Source organism: Canis lupus, chromosome 37, assembly GCF_048164855.1.
Source record: "Canis lupus baileyi chromosome 37, mCanLup2.hap1, whole genome shotgun sequence".
Taxonomy (NCBI): Eukaryota; Metazoa; Chordata; class Mammalia; order Carnivora; family Canidae; genus Canis; species Canis lupus.
The window spans coordinates 1,745,762-1,767,898 of NC_132874.1; the positions used below are offsets into that span (position 1 = coordinate 1,745,762).

General features: G+C 40.5%; 4 non-coding genes across 4 annotated transcripts; 1 reads left to right on the forward strand and 3 right to left on the reverse strand.

Moving 5' to 3' along the window:
* Window positions 1–5,125: 5,125 nt before the first annotated feature.
* TRNAS-UGA (transfer RNA serine (anticodon UGA)) lies at window positions 5,126–5,207 on the forward strand. The gene has a single exon. It is a non-coding gene; the product is annotated as a tRNA-Ser (tRNA).
* Window positions 5,208–8,472: 3,265 nt separating this feature from the next.
* On the reverse strand, window positions 8,473–8,544 carry TRNAD-GUC (transfer RNA aspartic acid (anticodon GUC)). The gene has a single exon. It is a non-coding gene; the product is annotated as a tRNA-Asp (tRNA).
* A 499-nt stretch (window positions 8,545–9,043) lies between these two features.
* Window positions 9,044–9,125, reverse strand: TRNAS-AGA (transfer RNA serine (anticodon AGA)). The gene has a single exon. It is a non-coding gene; the product is annotated as a tRNA-Ser (tRNA).
* A 6,946-nt stretch (window positions 9,126–16,071) lies between these two features.
* TRNAS-AGA (transfer RNA serine (anticodon AGA)) lies at window positions 16,072–16,153 on the reverse strand. The gene has a single exon. It is a non-coding gene; the product is annotated as a tRNA-Ser (tRNA).
* Between the last annotated feature and the right edge of the window lie 5,984 nt (window positions 16,154–22,137).

The window sequence follows — 22,137 nt, forward strand, 5'->3', positions numbered from 1 at the left end:
CAATCATATATATAATTATATGTATCCATATTTTATTCGATATTATTATTATTATATATTATTAAATTATATATATTTATATATAATTATATGTATCCATATTTTATTCGATATGATCTATATTATATATATATGTATGTATTATATGTATTATATATATATATTATATATATATATATGTATGAAGTAGTCTGCAAACTACTTCAGAGTGTTTGTGGAACACTTCAAGTCCATAGACTACAGGCTATGAATAGTCTACATTTGGAGATTCTCCTATGTCACCTAACCTAATTTTTAACTAACTAAAAAGAAATTCTCTAAGTAGAACTTAAGCATCGTACTGCTAAAGTCAAATCACCTTTTATTTTTTTTTTAAGATTTTCTTTATTTATTCATGAAAAACACAGAGAGAGAGGCAGAGACACAGGCAAGGGATAAGCAGGCTCCATGTAGGGAGCCCAACATGGGACTCAATCCCCGGTCTCCAGGATCACACCCTGGGCTGAAGGCAGTGCTAAACCACTGGGCCACCAGGGTTGCCCAGTCAAATCACCTTTAAATAGTGACTGTATTTTTCCTTAATATTTATCTTGTAAAGTAAGTCAAAGTTGCACCCATGACTGCATGCAAAACACTGGTTGGACTGGTTCTCAGAGGGCTGTTGGGGTGCAGATTCCTGAGAATGCCATCTAGGGAGTCTTGACTCAGATGTAAATAGGTCAGATGAAGCGGGGAGGACTGGGCTCCTTTCTATGACAAGGTAATGGCCTTACTTCAGCCTTGCCTTGGCACCACCGAGGGGAGCCCCTTAAATTCTCATCTTCTCCTCCTACCATTGAAGAAGTAGGCATGTGACTGGAAGGCAGATGCCAGACAGTCTTTGATGATGATCAAGCCTTTAATGATGCTCAGTGAGTCTTCTAGGTCCTGTGTCATTGAAACCTAGTTTCCTTGGGCTTTTTCCTGTCCACTCACAGAGGCACTGTTACTCCCAAGTCACAACTATCTCATAAACTGCATTCCAGCCAGAAGGCATTGCTGCTCCTGAAAATCAAAAGATAAAGCAGAAATGATCCCAGAAGAAAATGCAGAAAATACGAGTAACAATGGTACGTTACAGTCAAATGGAAGTGAATACTGACTCAATAAAACACTAAGAATGCCTGCCAGGGGAGAAAGGGAAGGTAGAATTTAAAAGCATATAAACAACGAATTTAGACATCTCTCAAGAGAGAGATGAATAAAATTTAATTTTCCTAATGTTAAGGCCTTTGCATCATCTGGGAAAATGGTAAAATATCAATATAAGAATTGTTTGGGAGGCGCCTGGTTGGATCAGTGATTGATTATCTGCCTTTGGCTCAGGGCGTGATCCCGGGATCCTGGGATTGAGTCCTGCATCGCGCTCCCCACAGGGAGCTTGCTTCTCCCTCTGCCTATGTCTCCACCTCTGTCTCTGTGACTCTCATGGATAAATAAATAAAATCTTAAAAAAAAAAAAAAAAAAAAAGAATTGTGTGGTCAGGACTCTATGTGGTGATCTCCAGCCTCACCATCCAAACAAGATCAAAGGAATTTGTGCCTTTCCTGTGAATAGAGAGGAAATAATGGAATAATGTACAACTATTTACTCAATACAAAATCAGACAAGATGTAAAAGGGGGACATAAAAGGACAGGATGATAGAGTGGGATATATCAGAAGGGACAGACAACTACACATGATAGGATGATCACCGTAACCCCAAATCTATTCAGTGATCAGTTGCTTGGGGTGGGGCAGGAGGGAGCTTCTGGGGCGGTGTCACAGCTCTGTGTCCTGGCCCGTGTGGGATCACATGGATGCCCCCCACTCCAGCCCTGTGATGCATCACTGCAGTGTGCACCTAACTTTCGTTCACCTCTTTACATGCACGTTCACAAAAAAAGACACAGAAAGAGAAGGTTAAAAAAGACCACAAAAGCCCATCTAGTTCTCAATTGGCAGTGTTTTCCAAGTTGTTTCATTGTGAGAATATGTGTCGATGAGTGAAAATTGTGGTATCTGTGGTGTCCAAGGGGTCTCTGGTATCTTCCAGCACCCTCAGGCAGGAGGTAGGTTTCTCTAGTCCTTTCTACCACTCCATGCTCAGGTTTCATTCTCATCGCCACAGTTTGGGTGATTCTCTCTTCAGGCCTCCCAAGATCACTTTCTAGACTGAGTGATGTCCTGGGGTGATGAGGCAGAGAGCCCAGGAGCAAAGCATCTGACAAATCTGCTGTCTTCTCCAGATTACAGCCCTTCTGGATTGGTGCCACTCTCTAGCTGCATTTTTGAAAAACTGGTCTATTTTCATTTATAAGAAAAATCTCACCCTAAATAAACAAGGCAAAGAGCAGAAGACCTTGCTCTGAAAACACTAACTGGGATAATCTGTTCCTGAGAAGTTTAATGGTTTTTGTTTGGTGCTGATTGTCTTGTGCATCTAAGAAAAGTATACCCCTCAAAAAATGCAATCTGTACATCCATTCATTGAGGACTATTTCTCAAAATCTGAACATCAGAAAGGCAGTCTTTTCCAACCACCAGCCTCACTGTTGTAGCTGGCTGTGGACTTCAACCTCCTAAATTATTTCTCAAATTATCAGTATTATTAAACATCATAAATTACATGATACTTAGTTTTAAAAGTGAAATGGATTGGCAAAACCTATTTTTTTTAAAAACAAACCAACAAAACCCAAAATGAATGCAGCATTTTTCTGCCCTAAAACCTCCCTAAACTGAATTCGGATTTCCTAGCTGCAACTCTTCAGTTGCTTCTAGCTGCTAGCTCTGTGACCTTGGGTCAGGCACTTAATTTCTCTGTGTCTGTTTCCTCCTCTGTAAAATTCGGCTTCACCAACATATTTAACAAATAGTGCCCCCCCCCCTTTTTAAAAAGATTTATTTATTTATGAGAGAGGTAGAGACATAGGCAGAGGGAGAAGCAGGTTCCCCACAGGGAGCCCCAATGTGGGACTCACTCCCAGGACCCCAGGATCGAGACCTGAGCAGAAGGCAGATGCTCAACCACTGAGCCACCCAGGCATCCGAACAAATAGTTCCTTTGGATAATGACCACTTGAGCCAATGTTTGGCTGGCTACTGAGGAATACTGAAGTCTTGTATCTAGAGAATTCATCTTTCTTGTTCCAGCAATAAAATCAGTATCTCTGCTTCTTCATTTTAAAAATTTCAGTAATGATGTATGCTTCAAATCATAGAAAAACAAAGAAAAACAGTAACACAACCCTCAAACCCAAAGACCACATTAGCAATACTTTGGTATATTCCACACACCCCCCCCCCAACTTCCAAATATCTATAAATAAAATTTTACAGAATCATGGTCATGTATTTCATATATTTTTATCTGGCTCTTTTCATTTAACATTTTATCATGTACTTCTCACCTGAGCAATCACAACCTCTTCCAAAATGTTGTTTTCTATAGCTTTGCAACATTCTTCCAGCTATATATAACTTAAGTTATGTAATCATCCCCTCCCATTGTTGGAAATGTTTTAGTAACATTATTATGATAACTAATTGTATCATATAGGTCTTTGCACATAAATAATTTCCTTTAGTTTGGATTATTTCCCTAGGAGAATTTTCTCAAAAATAAGCATGCCATGTGGAAATGCCATGCCATTTGGGTGAGCTTCCTTGGTGGAATTTAGAAGCGCCACCACCAGCAAGGATATTATTCCAAACTTGTGGGGAAGGGAGCTGCATTAGCATCCTAGGGCTGCCCTAACAAATTACCATAAAGTGAGTGGCCTACAACAACAGATGTTTATCTTCTCACAGCTCCAGAGATCGGAAACCCCAATCCAAGGTGTCTGCAAGTTTGGTTGTCTCTAGAGGCCCAAGGGAGAATCTGTTTCCTGGCTCCCCCGCTGACCTTCCTAGGTTTGCAAGTTCACTTCTCCAATCTCTGTCTCCTTCTGACCCAGCCTTTATCCTTGTGTGTCTGTTTCTGTGTGTCTCCAAATCTCCTTCTCCTTATAAGGATACTATCATTGGATTTAGGGCCCATCCTAATCCAGAATGACCTCATTTTCACTTGATTGCATTAGCAAAGACTATATTCGAATAAAATCACATTCACAGATGGGAGGGGATCCTGTTGCAGTCTATCTTCTTTGGCGACACACTTGACCCCATCCATGCGAGCAATGGTCTCTTTGCCTGCCCTAAATGAAGACAGATATGGGAGAGTGAACTAACTGCAAGACACTGCCAGGGCCTCAGGCCTGAAAGGATTTCTCCTGATTGTATCTGGAAGTCTGTCTGAATCTACCATCTACCGTGAGGGTGCTTTGAGCAAGTGCTTCAATTCCCAGCACTCAATCTCAGGGTCCCTAAATTTTCCATTAAAAGAAGATCCCGGTTCTATAGTGTGTCAATGAATCCATTTTCTACTGGCAGGAGCAGTCCTATTAATACAGCTAGGTTTAGCCAGTGTTCACACCCTCCTGTGTGTTAGGAGCAGGAGAGAATGTCCGGAGGCTGGAGAATCTGTTACCCTGCACGGTTTCTCCCTGTTGGCCGGGCTCCTGGGGCTGCCGGCCTCCCGCTTCCTGCCCGGGGACCCTACCTGCCCCCTTCCAGCCCGCACTCCCCCCCCCCCGCCCCCCGCCCACCGCCCATGTTCTTTTGAAGCAGGGAAAGGGCAAAGCAGTTGAAGGCCATTGAAGATATTTAGGTTTTAGTGTTTAACGCTGAAAGCAAACGCGAAAACTCCAATTCCTTCCAGCCCGCTTCCAATCACCGTTGGCACCTGCAGGTCTGAGGTCACTCAGACCAGGGAGTGGAGTTCTGGGTGCAGACAGTCCCCTCTTGGCTCACCAGGCTTCTCTGCATTCCACCTGCCCCGCTGAATTGGGATTTGCTGTTGGGCGATGCATTTCATCCAAGGCTGAGAAGACCTGAATGGACGTAGGAATCCTATTTCTCCTTACCAGCCTTAGTAATTACGCACCAAACCATCTTTCCCTGTATCGCAGTACAGTGTAATGTCACATTATGGTGGAAGATGGTTTGGTGCCTATTAAGCGGCACACCTTCAAAGTCACTAACGAGAAGCGACAACCAGCAGGTAGTCGTGGCCGAGTGGTTAAGGCGATGGACTTGAAATCCATTGGGGTCTCCCCGCGCAGGTTCGAATCCTGCCGGCTACGATTTTGCCAAAATCTTCCTCCCATCACTTCTGTCCGTTTGCACGCCAAAGGAAAGAAGAACTTCTGTTCAGCTCACCCTGCCTTGCCAGTTACCTATGTCTCTGGGTCAGACAATTTCTTTCTCCAATTCCAAATACCACTGTGTCTGAAACCTTGACCATCAATTCTCAAAGGGATGAGTGCATCTCTTTGGGTGTGAGCCTCACTTAATATTATACCTGATTTGAGAAAGGCTATTGGTTTTTCTCAATTACGGGTCATAGCCAACTTGGATTCTCAGCATCAAAGTCAGACCCCCTGAATCTCCTGGAGTTGGTGGTATTTTCGTTGCTACCATCTACAGCTCAAGATTTATAAAGCAGTCTATACTCTAACAGCTATCATTTTTTGAATCCTTACTATGTCCCAAGCACTGAATTGGCATTACATGTGTTACTTCATTTAGTCACCAATATAACCCTATGACATAGGTGATATTAGTCCCATTTTACAGAATAAGAAAACAAAGATTGACTTGCCCAACACTGCACAGTAAAATGGTATGTACACCAAGGACTTTCTTATGTGTGTGAGGTCACTTTTCATAAATACTACAGGGAACACTCTTTTTAAAAACCAGTGATTAGCAACTCAATCCTGGTGTAAACACAGAAATGACTTTCATATCAGTACCTACCTATCAAACATTTATTATATACATATTTCCAAGTGCTTTATGTGTGTTAGCTTGTGTGATCCTTACAACGTTCATATGAAGTGAATACTATTATTACCCTTGGTTTATAAATCTGGAAATTGACATCCATAAGAGTAAGATAATATGGCCACGATCACCTAGCTTGTAAGTGGCACTGAGCTTGAACTCTGAGTTTGTGTCTATACCCAGGGAACCAAAAGTTGGGGTGGGTGTGGGGGCAGGTCAGGGGTGCTTTCGTTGCTATTGTCTACAGCTGGAAATTAAGGTTATTGCCTGACTCTCCTATTCAGATTTTTGCCTCCCTAGATAAGTCTAAGTGGTTGGTCTGGAGTAGATTGTTACCCATTGTGTATTAAGTGTTTCTCTAGCACAAGTTCGGGGAATATCATTTGGCAGCAATGTGGTTTTACCTGAGTGATAATAAGTCGCTATTGTAACTTCATATGAATGATTAATTTATAAAGAAGAGCACTACACTCATTCTTATCTTCTCAGCCTGAAAACTCCAGAGCCCGAGTGGGAAAGGTTTGTTAAACCAAAGCAAGTGGATGTAAGGCTTTGGTTGCCAAGCCCAGGAATATTTCTGGTTTGAAACTAAAAACAAAATCCATGTGGAGCCCCATACAGAAACCATCAGAAAAGCCTGTTGATTCTGGTAAACAGGGTGTATTGAAGTTACTCAGAGGGGAGAATCTTAGTCTAAAAGAGCCTCAGTGTCTCAGGGAGGGGACTCTCAGGACCAGAATTAGTCATAGGATGATTTTAGAGCAGAAATTACTGAAAGAGATCTGTGGCAACGATGATCAGAATATGTAAACTAAGTAAACGATGGGGACAGTCAGCGGTCTTATCTTTGGAACATGAGTCCATGCGGCATTAGTCTATGATATTGCCATAAAATATGTAAAGAAAGTGGACTACAAACAAGTCGGGCTTAGGCAGTTTGTCTTGCACGTCATGGTCTTGTACGCTTTACATGTCGTGTGTGTCACAGTGTCACATTTGCAAGTTTTGGTTTCGTTTCAGTTACTCGTCTGTTTTGGTCCAAAGATGGCTAGCAATAAGAGTCAAACAACCAGAATGTGAAGAAGTGGGATCAGAAAAAATGAAAATCTGATCAGTTAGAGAAAAAATTCCAAATCTAACAGCACAGTTGGCTGCCAGGACTCGCTGTGCTCAATGTCTCGGTCTCTTCTGACATAAAGACTCCAGCAGAAAGTTCTCTGGTTCCTGCCCTCTCTCTTCATACCTTCTTCTGCATACTCAGGGACTGAGAACATTTACCTGTGTTTTTTGGTTGATTTGGGAAACAGAGTATAAATTCAGAGACTTAGTACTCTGGTTTGCATGCAGTGGTAAATGGAAAGAAAAGGTCCAGAGCTTTTGTTTATAGAAAAACAAATAAAACAACCCCCCCCCACACACACACACACACACAAGAGGAGAAGAATGAGAGTTGGAAGGACTGGAACAGAAAAGCAGCCACCACGGTGCCACCTGGAGTGTCACCAGAGTGTCACCCCTCTGGGCCACTCTTATTCTGAGCTTCCTTGGTCATAGAAGACCCCAGTGCTTTCACTCTTGTTCTGACAGGCATTTTTCCATGATCCCCACTCTTCAAAATCAGCGACATATGTCAAGGTATTTCTTAAACTCCACCCCATCTACAAAGGCATTTGGATTGTTTCCAACTTGGACTACCTTTGCCCATTTTTCTATTGGATTGTCTGCCTATTTCATATTCATTTTTCTTACTCACACCCATGGGTACCTATACATGATGAGAGCCTGGCTCTGCTACTCCAGGTGTGGCTGCCTTGGCATCCATTTACCTTGGCCAAGGCCTGCAGGGACACTGACACCAGGGCCCGGTACAAGGGAAGGGCATGCCCTACATGGAAGCCCACAGTGTCACAAGCAAATGTCAGTTCCTGTAATGACTTCCCCAACAGCCCTTGTGATCAGAGGTCTCCCCTGCCTCCCAGGACCTTGACCTTGAGCTATCCTTAGATTAGACCCCTGTGGAGCTCACCTGAACCCCTCTTTCCGTTCCAGCCTTAGCCCTGGAACCCCCAAGCACTCCACACATGGACCCTCATCAAGGCAGGTTCCCCAGGTCGCATTGCTCTGCTCTCTGTCTTGACCTCCCCAGGCGGCACTTTGAAGAGTACTGTGCACCTTCTCCAAGATCTGCGTGATGAACTTCTCCACTAGGATTTCTCTTGTGCTCTGGTGTAGACTTGACTCACCATCACCTCGTGCTCTCCTGAACACACCTTAACTTAACACTGTCATGACCACGTTTGTACATCTAAATCTGGATCCTGGGCTCAGCCTTTGTTAGGCAGGTATGATGGGGAAGCCGGGGAGCGCGCGGATGGGCGGAGACCACAGCTGCCTCGCCCTCGGCGCTCCGGGACCGAGGTCCGCAGCTCCAGGTACCCAGCCCGGGAGCCCCGCGGCTCTCCTGTGAGAAGGTGAGGAGGACAGTATTTGATCCGAAGCCGTGGGGACCTCAGGGCCAGGAATTCTAAAAATATGTGAAGACACACAAAAGCAACCTCAGCACTCCCCGTCGGGGAATCGAACCCCGGTCTCCCGCGTGACAGGCGGGGATACTCACCACTATACTAACGAGGAGGACCCGGTGGCGGTGTCACAGAGACGTCTCATAAATGACACTGCAGTTCCGCGTCCTGTGAGCACGAGGTCTGTGCTTGGCTAGCCACGACCATCATGATCTCAGCAGCAAACGCGCGAGTGCGCCGCCCTGGCTGTACGCGGTCCCGCGGACCCTCGCCCACCTCCACCCCCCACCCCCCATCCCCCATCCCCCCATCCGCTGCGGAACCTGGGTCCCGGGGCAGCTCTGCTCCCGGGAGGGCCCGCCGAGCGAGCCACGGCGGAGGGGGGACGTGGGGCGTCCCCGAGGGGCTTGCATCCCGCTGCGCGATGGCTGCTCCTCCTTCCCCATCTCCCTCTTCTACTCCTCCGCTCCTCCCCTCCGCCCCCTCCTCGCCCCAATAAAAGGGACGGGCTGGGACCACCCCTCGCCCCTGGCGGGAGGCGCTCCGGCCGGAATCCAGCCCCACTGCTTGAATTCGGTCCAGGATGCCGGTTTCACTGAAAAAGGAGCTGTCGTAGTCGGCAGGATTCGAACCTGCGCGGGGAGACCCCAATGGATTTCTAGTCCATCGCCTTAACCACTCGGCCACGACTACACGACGACGAAGTCTTTTTCAAGTTGTGGATGACAAAGAATACAGACAAGGATCATCTGCTTGTCGTACAAGAAAGCACATTTTATAAACGACACAAACCTTCAGGTAAAATGGGGTTTGATTTTTTTTTTTTTAATTTTTTTAATAAAGTCTAACCTCTCGTTCCGCCCGGGCGATTGGGAGCAATGGGATGACAATCCTCACCGCGAGAGCATCAGTGTTCCAAGCACACAAGTCAGTCCTGCGAAGCCCGAGCCTGGGGACCGGGGATTGGGCGGGGGTCCGAGTCCCGGGGACTGGTCAGGGGTCCGAGTCTTGGGAGTGGGCCGCAGGTCTGAGCCCCTGCTCCGGTGTGTAGGCGACGAGAACCCAGCATGTTTTCTCCCGGCTGAACAGGCCCTGACTTCCAGCCCTTCCTGGTCTACGGCCTTTGAACACCTGGTCCTCCAACAGACCTGGACGCTCACGACCACCTGTAGGAGGGAGTGGGTGATCATGTAGCTTTGACGGAGAAATCGGCAGAAACAGCTAGTGCTTTACGTGGTTACAGTGTCCACTGCACGATCATTCGTAAGAGCAAAAATGTGGAAGTAACGTATTAATCCTTAAGGCATTAGTATGATGATGTTCATGTCAAGGGCACTATGTGGCCTTTAAAGAGTTAGATCTTTATCGTTTTACTTGGAAAATGTGTGTGAACATTAACATAGAGAACAACAAATTTAAATCGTCCCATTTATATAAAATGAACTCCAAATTACAAGTACATAAAAAAAAAATCTGATAGCCTACTCACCAATCTAACAAGAACGCAAACAAGTGGAATGGAAGTGAGGGATAAAAATGATATTTAACTTTGTATTCTTCAAATTTTTCATAATAGGCACTGCTTTCTGCATTGTTTATATAATTGGAAAATATATAAATGGAAAAAACAGGTTTAAATCAATAGTCCGCTATATACTCTCATTAAAAAACTGGATGTGCGTCAACAAAAAACTGATTACTAAAACTTCCCCGGGGGTGTTGGAATCATAGCTACTCCTTGTTTTCCTCTTTCAGCTTTTCTCTCTCCTTCAAATTTTGAGGCAAAGTATAATATTTCTTTGTATTTGAATTTAAAGTGTTCCTCACACTTCCTTTAAAACTACAGGATGATTCTACAATCACTTCTTATCTGTTTGAAAAAACAAAGAGTGGTGTGGCATGGAAACTGATCTGGTAAAAATTATACTAGTGTCTATCAACTCTGTATTCCACATTTTAGAAAATGACTTCTGATTAATAACTTCATTTAACCCTCAGAACAGTTCCATAAAGTGCTGCCACCATCATTTACAAATAGAAACATGTGCAGATAAGAGACATTAATTAATTCAGAGAGCTAACGAATGTTGGAATGAAAGCATCTTAGTCTCCACGTTTTCTGAGGGACAAGGAAAATGACTCCCTTGAGAACTCAGAAGCAATAATCACTTGTTGCAACCCCTAGATAACCTCACTGGGTCATGGCATATCATCCTTTTTTAGAAAATACTTGATTCAATCTAAAATTTGTTAAGAATACTGGCAGTTCTTTTCATGGAGAACATGCGTCTGTGATTTTTTTTTTAACTGTCATTGGTTTTGTTATCAAGGGTAATGCTGACCTCATAAAATGAATAGGAAAGCATTCCCTTATCTTTTAATTTCTAGAAGAGTTTATGTAGGTATGGCATGCTTCCTTCTTTAAAGGTTTGGTAAAATTCACCAATAAAGCCATCTTTATTGGCCTGGATTTTTTCTTTGTGAGAAGGCTTTTAGTTACAAATTCTATTTTGTTTGTTTAGTTTTAAATATTTTATTTATTTATTTATTTATTTATGGCCCACGCCAGCAAAGGGAGAGCCAGAGGAAGAGGTAGAAAGAGAATCTCAAGAAGACTCTATGCTGAGCATGGAGCTTAGCTCAGGGCTCATCCCAGGACCCTGAAATCATGACCTGAGCTGAAATTAAAAGTTGTATGTTCAACCAATTGAGTCACCCAGGCGCCCCTACAAATTCTATTTAAATAGGTATATGACAATTTAGATTATTTATTTCTTCTTGAGCTGTAGTTTGTGTCTTTTGAGAAGTTGGTCATTTCATCTAATTTGTCACATTAATTGATGTAATATTATTCATAACATTCTTTTATTGTCTGTAGAATCTGGGTACATATCCCCCTTTCTTTCATGATATTGATAATATGTGACTCTTTTTTTTCCTCATCAGTCTGTCTAGAGACCTGTCAATAATATTCAACTTGCCAAATCACCAGACTTTGGGTTTCATTGATTTCCTCTACTGTTTTCCTGTTTTGTTTAATTAATTTTTGCTTTACTATTTAATATTTTTTCCTTCTGCTTATTTTGTGTTTAATTTGCTCTTCTTTTTTTCTACTCTCCTTTTTTATTAATTTTTTTCATTCCAGTATTGTTAACATACAATGTTATATTAATTTCCATTGTACTTTTGCTAGTTTCTTGAAGTGGAAGAATAATTAATTTATTTGAGCACTTGGTTTTTTTTATAATATAAACATTTCTTGCTATAAATTGCTCCCTATACAAAACTTCAGCTGCGGACACTTTGTACTATTTCGCTTCTATATTCTTAATGAAAAACTTATATTTCCCTTGTATATATTATTTGGCTTGTGGGTTATTTAGATGTATTTTCTTTAATTTCTGGTATCAATTTCTATTTTAATTCGTTGTGGTCAGAAAATATATTTTCTATGATTTCATTCCATTTAAACTGAAGATTTATTTTATTGCACAAAACACAGTGTATCTTAGTGAGTCTTCAATGTTGCTTGAATATATTGTATCCTTCTGTCGTTGGATAGAGTAGTCTATAAATCTTACTCAGGTCAAGTTCCTTGATAATGTTCAAATCTTATATCTTCTTACTGATTTTCCTGACTACTTGTTCATCAATTACTGAAAGAGAAGTGTTAAAATCTCCAACTGTATTTGAAGAATTTTTCTATTTATCTTTTCAATTTATCAGATTTTGCTACATGTATTTTGAAACTCTGTTACTACGTGCATACATATGTAGGATTATTATGTCCTTTAAAAAAAGATTTATTAGAGAGAGAGAATGTGCACAAGCAGGGGGGAGGATTATAGGGAGAGGGTGAAGCAGACTCCCCGCTGGTCAGGGAGCCTGACATGGACTTGATCCCAGGACCCTAGGGTCATAACCTAAGCTGAAGGCAGCCACTTAATTGACTGAGCCACCCAGGAGCTACTATTATGTCCTTTTGATGTATTTACCCCTTTATCATTATAAAATGTTCCTCTGTTCCTCTTTTTTTATTTTATTTTATTTTATTTTATTTTATTTTATTTTATTTATTTATTTTTTCCCCTTCTGTCCCTCTTGATCTGTTTTCAGGCATTAAGGTGACTTGATTTTTTTCTCATTTGTTTTCCTTCTCTGGTATCAAAGTTAGTCACTGTCTGAAGAACATTATTGTGTATACTTTATTCAGTTTTCTGGTTTAAGGTGGAAGAGTAAGTCTGGTGTTGTTTTACCATGTTGTTTTACCATGGTGAAAAACAGAAGACCTTTTGGCACTGGTTATTTAAGTCCACCAATCTGACTTTATTTATTTTTAAAGATTTATTTATTTATTTATTTTAGAGAGAGTGGGGGAGGGGTAGAGGGAGAAGGAGAGAGAGAATCTTAAGCAGACTCTATGGTGAGCATGGAGTCCCAAGCAGGCTCAGTCCCCTGACCCCAAGATTAGGAACTGAGAGGAACCCAAGAGTTGTTGCCCAACTGACTGAGCCACCCAGGTGCCCCCCACCAATCTGACCTTAAACTTTAGTGGTATATCATTCTTTCCTTTGCATAGTGTTTATTCATCCTTTTCTTCCATGACCCTCTTCTTGAATATAGACATTTCTGGAACTAATTTCATTCCTGGTCAACACTATGAAAATGAACAATTGGAACAAATCCATGAACAAAAAATTACAATCAGTGTTCAATGACAGAAGCAGAACCACGGAGATGGTTACATACATTTCATATATATACACATATATTCATATATACTTGAGGGATTTGTAGAAGCTGATTAAGTAGTCTACGTAAATGCTGAAGTGCTGTAGCTCAGAGTCCATAGGGCAGTTTGTTCAAGAGGGGAAGAAAAATATAAAGTGGGGAAGATTAGAACAAGCTGGACTCCACAAGTAGGAATTGAAGCCCCACAAGATGGATTGAAATTTGTGTTATTTTGGTGCAGATGTCCTGCGGAAGCCAGGGCCCTTCATTTAGAGCTAAACACACACGTTTGATCCAAGAAAGAGGAGGCTGAAAGAGGATCCAGGGGAAGGTGGGGCAGTGGCAGGCCCAACTGCTGCCTCTGAGGAGGTATGTCAGCAGGTGAGTTAGAACGAGCTGCAAAATGGCTACTTGACTTCTCCCTCCAAATTGCCCCCAAGAATGTCCCTTGGGGACCATCCAATCAGAAACATACAGAAAAGGGAATTCAGCCTGGCTAAGTTGATATAGATAAGAAGATAATGTTTTAGTACATATGTAACAACCAATATATTTACATATATAATAACCAGAAGCGTACTGCCTTAGTTTACATAGACAATACCCAAGAGCATACTGTCTTAAATATCATAGATTTATAAATACATATATCTTGATATGTATATTGTATCATTCCTCCAATTTTGCTATCTTCTTCAATAGCTTCTCATTTTTTAAGTTGCTCTACATTTCCAAATGTGTTTTTAAAACAATGGATTAATTTCCATAAGATACATATTTGGTGTTTGGGATTTTATTGAATCTGTTGATCAATTTGGAAATAGTTGTCACCTTGACAAAATTGAGTCTTTCAAAAAATAAACATACTATTTCCTTCTATTTAATTTCCACCAGCAATATTTTGTAGTTTTTAATCCATATTCCTGCATATCTTTTGTTAGATTTATTCCCAGATGTTTAAGGTTCAGCTGCAAATGAAATATTTGTATTTTAATTTCCACTTGTTATACACATATACATTTTGTATATGAAAAGAAGAAACAGAAACAAATAATTTTTAACCTTAGCTGAAAGTGGGCATCTGCATATTACTTCCAATGTGAACCAGAGGGACTAAATAATTTAGTGAATAATCCTGCTGCACCACAACACTCATTTATTTTACCCACTAACATTTAAGTAACATAATTGTAATAATTAGTGTTTAAATTAAAATATTGATTAAAATTTCAGGTTTATTTTTGTCCTAAAAGGGTGTTCCTTGATTATGAACTTGGATGGTGACTTCATGGAAAAGCTGATGTAACACTGCTTATTTTTTTCCTGATACAAAATCATGGGACCCAAGAATGATTTGATTATATTCACCCTTCAATTATGCATGATACTGCTGTGTAATACTTCCATCTTGTGCCTTTATCCTAAACATCAGTCATTATTAAAAATAATGTGTATGAATTTCCTTGCTTACTACAGAATTCTGCATACTATTCTTTCATCAGGCATAAACTCACATTTAATAATTTTCTCATTACCTATGTTACATCTAATGTTCAAATTGTGCTTGGGTTTTTATTTCAATGAGCACTATTTTTAAAATTAATTGATCTATGGTTTTTCTTTTTTCATCTCTTTATTTTGACATAAATTCTAATTTATGGAGAAGTTGCAAGAATAGTACAAAGAATCTTCATAAGTCCTTCACCTATATTCATCAAATGTTAAATTATGACATGTGCTTTATTTTTTCAGTAGATAGATACATATAGATAGATTTACACGTATATAATTTTGTTTCTTAAGTATTGACAGGTGAGTTTCAGACAAGATGTCCTTTACCCGTAAATACTTCAGTGTTTTCTAAAAACAGGGACCTTCTCTTTCCTAACCACAGAACAATCATGAAATCAAGATTAAAACTCTTATTTAATCTACAGACCTTGTTAATATTTTGCCAATTGTGCAGATCCTTTATTTCAAGAAAAATAGATTGCATCCAGTTGTTGCATCTCTTTAGTCCTTGAATCTGAAAGAGTTCTTCAATCTTCTTCTTTCATTTCATTGACATTAAAAAACAAAGTGGTCAGATATTTTATAGAACGCCCCCTAAACTTGAGTTTGTCTGATGTTTCCTGAGAGCTAAGTTCATAGTATGCACTTTTAGCAGAATATCTCACAAATGAGGTTGTATTCGTCGCAGTCCATACCTGGGAGATGTGTGATGTTGATTGTCCAGATACTGGAGATGCTAACTGGGATCAGTTGATTAACGTGGTGTCTGCCACAGCTCTCCACGGTCAAATCACGATCTCCTTTTGTATTACTTATATGATTTATGAATTTCACTTCTTTTTCATTACATTTGGTTGTCTAGGGAGAAAATAAAGTAAAGGAAGAAGAAAGGTAATATCTGAGTGGAAGACCAAGCAGGGTTTGTCAGAGCCATGGTGTTGGACAGGAAAGCGCAACCGTACTCCGGGAGGGGACGCCCGCGCCTGGGTGACCGTGCTGGGTTGCTCGGCGGCTGGAGGTGAGTGCCGCACCTCTGGCTGCGCTCCTGAAAAGCCAGCCCAGCCTGGATCTCACGGAGCTGGCTTTCTAAGTGACGACCGTATTCTCGCAACAGAAGTGCGTGTGTGGAGAAGATCCAGGTGGGGCTTCAAGGACAGCAAACAGGTGGCAGCATCCGTTTCGTTCAAATAAGTTTTAGTTGGCTTTCTTCTTTAGTTTCGTGTTTCATTTTTTTGCCTGTGAAGACAATTGTTTAACCGTGGGACAGGAATTCGGTGGCAGCAAAGGTATAAGTGAGGGACGGAGCAGGGCACTCGCTACCAAGGCCACCCTGCAGCAGTGGGAATGGCCAGCGAACTCCTCCCAGGACAACCTCCGGTGTCGGAGAAAAACACGCCGTAGTCGACAGGACTCGAACCTGCGCGGGGACACCCCAACGGATTTCTAGCCCGTCGCCTTAACCACTCGGCCACGACTACACGCGGGCGGGAGCGCACCCACTGGCACTGGTGGAGCTCTGGGGCGCCGCACACCAACCCTCCGGAGCTCCTCGGCCCCGCCGCTGTTAGACACAGTTATTGGAAAGCAGCCGACCCCCGGGACCTCGGGACCCCGGGGACCCCAGAGCACCAGCGCCGCCAGCAGTCCCAGGTGAGTGCAGGTGACCCCCGCCTGCTCCGGTACCGCCTAGGAGTGCTGGCTTCAGAGCGCAATTTCCCCTGCGCCAAACCCGTGCGCACCCAGGCCCTTGGGGCATAACCTTCTACTGAGCCCACGCTCCTCCCTGGGTGACCAATTGTGCGGAAGAGCTCCAGGTGAGCTCCAGGTGGGTTCCAGGTGGGCCCCAGGCTGTTTGGGGAGGGGTGTGTTAGGTGGTTCCCAGGGGGGTTCCAAGAGGGCCCAGGAGGGTTCCAGGTGGGCCCCAGGGGTTTCCAAGTGGGCTCCAGCTGGTTCCAAGTGGGGGACTGCTTCCAGGGCTTTGTGTCCCAGGTTGGAGGCGCTCAAAGTGATGCATCCCTAACCAGCATCTTGCTAAGTTGTTATGGTTTCTTGGGGCAGATGAGGGGCTATTTCTATCCAAATTTAACCAATTCAACAGGGTTTTTCCCCCTTTCACATTTTGAGCTTCATTTCTCTGTCACAGTGTTTCCCCAAATCTTGAAACTGATTTTGTCTATCCTGCTTAGAAGGTCTTAATGTAATTTTTTAAAGAGCAGGGCAAGGAGGGGAGGTGGAAAGGGGGAGGAAGGTGATTCGAGTCTGAAGACAGGGGGATCTTTCGTGCTATCTAAACAGACAAGAGGACTGAAGTATACCCAAAGGCAGCTGTATCCATAGAGGCCATCATGGTAGACCATTTGGCCACAGACTGTGGCTATTAACATGGTGACAGAAGACAAGAGGACTCTTAGAGACACCCAGACCTTCTATAGAACCTGCATGAAGGAGATGCCCCTCAGGGTTGCTGACCTCATCTGAGAGGGGCTGTCCTGCTATCTAGCCCTAGCCAGGATTCAGTCCCTGGGGGGCTGCAGAGGAGCAGGAGGGGAGAAAGAAAGGTGACATGGGAGGAGATCTTGACATTTTTCTGTCTTTTTGTTTTCTTTGAATAAATGTCACTTTTGGGGGCAAAGATAGGAGGAGGAGGGAGGAGAGGTGAGAGAAGAGTGAAGGGAGGTGGGAAGGAGATGAAGGGAAACTCTTCTCCTACTGAGATAAAATCAACTTTAAGAAACCCCCAGTTTAATGAGGGGAGAGTCTGCCCTGAAGGGAGTATTAAGCCAAGTTTTGGGTAAAGGAACCAGACTCCACATTTAACTGAGCAGTTTATTATTTGAGCAGCCTTCACTATCACTGAGTATCAGTCACATAATTAGTCTTTAAAAAGCATGACTAAGTGCAAATGTAAAATAAAATTGAAGTTGTGATATAGATGTTGCCATAATTAGTTATATCATGACACTTTCATGGGTCTATGCGATATCTAATCAGATGGGGACCCCCGTATGCCAGGGCGAGGGGGGGGCGCAATCATGTGGAAGCCAGTGGGGGCGGGGTGCAGGTGGTGAAAGTATTCACTGGAGGCAGAAGGAAGGAGATAGAAGTTTACTGACCACATTGGGCGAGGAGTGGGGGAGGTAGGTAAGGGGGGGTGCATGGCAGCAGAGGAGAAAGTGCAAAGAGGCAGTGCATAGGGGTTGTATTCAAAATGGGCAAATATGGGGTGCCTGGGCAGCTCAGTCAGTTAAGCTCTCTGGACTTCATTTATTATTCTATTTATCATTAGATTAGACACAGTTTTATTGCTATTGTAAATGATATTTTTAAAAATTATCTGTTTTGCCAGTATATGTGAATACAACATTTTGTATCCAGCAAATTTGCTATTTTTACTTATTAATTCTAATAATTTGTAGATTTGGGGGATTTTTCCAAGCATGTAATCATATTATTTCTCCACTTCTAATCTTAACATCTTTTAATTCTTTATCATGTCTTGTTTCATGGGCTAAGATGCCAATACAATTTTTAATAGCAATGGTGATAGTGGTCATGCTTATCTTGGTCCCAGTATCTGGGAGAAAGTGTTAAACATTGGGCAGCCCTGGTGGCTCAGCAGTTTAGGGCCGCCTTCAGCCCAGGGTGTGATCCTGAAGACCCGGAATCGAGTCCCACGTCAGGCTCCCTACATGGAGCCTGCTTCTCCCTCTACCTGCATCTCTGACTCTCTCTCTCTCTCTCTCTGTGTCTCTCATGAATAAATAAATAAAATATTTTTTAAAAATGTTAAATATTTACCATAATTGTGGGGGGTTCCTGGCTGGTTTGATTGGTTGAGCATGTAACTCTTGATCTCAGGGTCATGAATTCAAGCCCCACAGTGAGTGTAGAGTTTACTTAATAAATAAATCTTTAACATTATCAGAATGTTAGATGTAGGATATTGTATATATGCATCATGAGATTAAGAAATCTTTCTATTCCTAGACTGCTGAAAGTTTTTAACTATTGGTGTTGAATTTTTTATTTATTTTTTTATTGGAGTTCAATTTGCCAACATATAGCATAGTGGTGTTGAGTTTTGTTGAATGCTATGATCATTTGATTTTTTTTCTCTTACTCTTTGTGGTACATTTAAAGTGATTGCTTTTTATATTAAACAAATTTCATATAATAACTTAATAATATATATAATATAATAATTATATTAATAATATAATAATAACTAAGATAAACACTATCTCTTTACTTTTGACTATTGTGTCATTACCAGATTACTGTAAATCATTACTGGATCTGATTGCTATTATTTTATTTAGAAGTTTTGCATCTAGAATATTTTTATTTTTTATTTTATTTATTTATTTATTTATTTGCATCTAGAATATTTAACACATAGATTGACCTGTAATTTTCTCTCTAGCAACATGCTTATCAAATTTTAATATGAAGATTATTGTTCTGGCCTCATAATGACAGTTAGGAAGTGTTTTTATTTTTTTCTGTTTCCTGAAAAATTTTATTTTTATTTAATTTCATAAAATTTTCCTGAAAAATTTTATATTAGTTCTTCATTAATGTTTTAAAACTGCAACAGTGAAGCCATATTTTCATAGTGTTTGTTTTGTGAAAAGGTGTTACAAACTGAATTGTGTTTCCTCCCAAATTCAAATGCTGAAGACCTAATCCTCAGTACCTCACACTTGACTGTATTTGGAGATAGGGTCTTTGAAAAGGTAATTAGCTAAAATGAGGCTGTTAGGATGGGCATTAATTCATTCTGACTGGTATTGGTGTGGGAAGAAGAAATTTGGATACAAAGAGACACCAGAAATAAGCCATCACAGAAGAAAGACCATATATGGACAGGACTGTGCTCACATAGGAGAAAATGGCTTTCTGCAAGCCAAGGAGACAGGTCTCAGGATAAACCAAACCTGTACCTTGATCTTGGACTTCTAGCATCAAGAACTGTGAGAAAATAAATTTCTATTGTTCTGAGTCTGTGGTATTTTGCAATGGCAGTCATAGCAAATAAATACAGAGGGTAATTATGATTTTAATTTCTTTAACAGGGTGGCCCAGGTGGCTCAGCGGTTTACCGCAGCCTTCAGCCCAGGGCCTGATCCTGGAGACCTGGGATTGAGTCCCACGTGGGGCTCCCTGCATGGAGCCTGCTTCTCCCTCGGCCTCTCTCTCTTTCTGTGTCTCTCATTAATAAATAAAATCTTTTAAAAAATAATTTTTTAACAGAGTTTAGGCTACTTGAATTTTTAATTTCTCTTTGTGTCTGCTTTGGTCAGTCATGTTTATGAAGGAACCTATAATTTATCCTCTATTATCAAATTTATTCCCCAGAAACTATTCATTTTATCCTTTCACTCTAATCTTGATATCAGTAAGATTTTTAATGTTGTCCCCTTTTTATACTTTTTTCCCCCTTAAGAGAAGTTAGTTTTGATTTGGGGTAACAGTTTTACTATCTGAAAAGCAAATTTTTGTTCATTTATTTCTTCTATTTTTTTCTCTTTTTGATTATAGCTCTTGCTATTTTTTCCTTCTAAGTTTTAAAAGTTTAATTTACTGGATTTTTAAAACTAGGTTTTTGAGCTGAAAGCTTAGATCATTACCTTTCAAATTTTCTCCTCTTCCAATAGATTGGAGCTGAAGTGATATATCCTATTTTCATTATCATTCAGTTAAAAATATTTTATAGTTTTTAAAACTTATTTGACCATAATATTTTGCATTCTGTCGCTTAATTTTATAACATTTGGGAATTTTCCATTTGTTTACGTTATTAATGCTGACTTTTATTTAATTATACTGTGCTGAACATATTCTGTGTGATTACTATCTTTGAAACTTGTTGAGATTTGCATAATGCTCACCATTTGGTTATCTTGTTAAATGTTGCATGTATACCTCAAAAGTTAAGATATTCTGCAGTTGGGTATAGTATTAATCCAATCACTTAAAATTTCCTCACTAAATTTAACTTACTTTTCCATACTGCTTTTTTGTGCCATTTGTTATATCTATAGAAGCATTCAAGTATTCAACTATGATTATGGATTTTTGTATTTCTCCATTTAGCTCTGTCAGTCTTTTGTTTTCTATACTTTGAAGTTGTTATTATGTGTGTACAATATAGGATTATAATATCTTCTTACTAAATTTACTCTGGAGATTATGAAATAGTTCCATTATTTTTAGTAATGCTTCTTTTTTAAAGGCTATAAATTCAAGTTATTATCACTAAAGTGGTTCTGGTTTATCTTTTTTGGCTATTCTATGTCTTACATTCTTTTGCTTTAATTATTTTTAAAAATCTGTATGTTTAAATTGGATGCTCTATAAAAAGCAAATGGTTTTGGGTAAATTTTTTCCTGTATGACATTTTTTTCCCTTTTAATTGCAATATTTTCTCTGCTTATGTTAAAGATAAATATCTATTTAGTTGAGTTTTGCTTCTTATTCTTTTAATTTTTCCAATTTGTTCTTTGTTTTACCATTCCTGCTCCTTTGCCTCTTTTTAGATTGGTAAATATTTATATAGTTCTACTTCTTTTTCTGGATTAATTTTCAGTTATACATTAAGGATCTCAGTGCAGGTATCTTGCTTATCTTTTATTAGATTTACTTCTAGGTGTTTTAAGTTTTTAAGCTATTGAAATTGGAACTTTTATAGTGCCTTTATTTATTTATTTGAGAGAGAATGAGAGAGTACAAGCAGAGGGAGTGGCAGAGGGAGAGGGAGAAACAAGACTCTCCACTGATCAGAGAGCCTGACTTGGGGCCCATGACCTGAGCCTAGCTGAAGGCAGACACTCAACTGACTGGGCCACTCAGATGCCCTGAAATTGGAACTTTTAATTTTCACTTCATGGTTATTGGAACATATAAATATATATGTTTTTTGTATATTGACTATGATACTAGCTACCATGTTAATTAACCTATTAAGTACAATTTTCAGATTTTTTATTTTTCTTTGGCATTAAGAATACCCTTTATTATGTCTTGTAATGCACATTTGCTAATGAAGGATTCTCCCAGTTTTTGTTTGAGTTAAGCCATCCTTATTTTGCCTCAATTTTTCTCATTTTCTAAATTTAGGTATAATTTATGTACGGTAAAGAGCACAAATCTTAATTATATAGTTTGATCAATTTTCAGTTATAGCTGTGTGACCATCACCATGCTCAAAATATAGAATAGCTTCTCCAGGATAACAAGCTTTCATTAGTCTCATCCTGGTCAGTGTGTGCCCTCCCTCTAAGGACAATCATTCTATCATCATAAATCAGTTTTGCTGTTTTTATACTTCATATAAGTATAGTGTGTACTCTTCTGTGTCTTTTTTTTGAGTGACATTATGAGACTTAATCATGTTATTGGGTTTATCAGTAGTTATTCTTTATGCTGACTGTATACTCTTCTACATTTCCATTCTGTCACT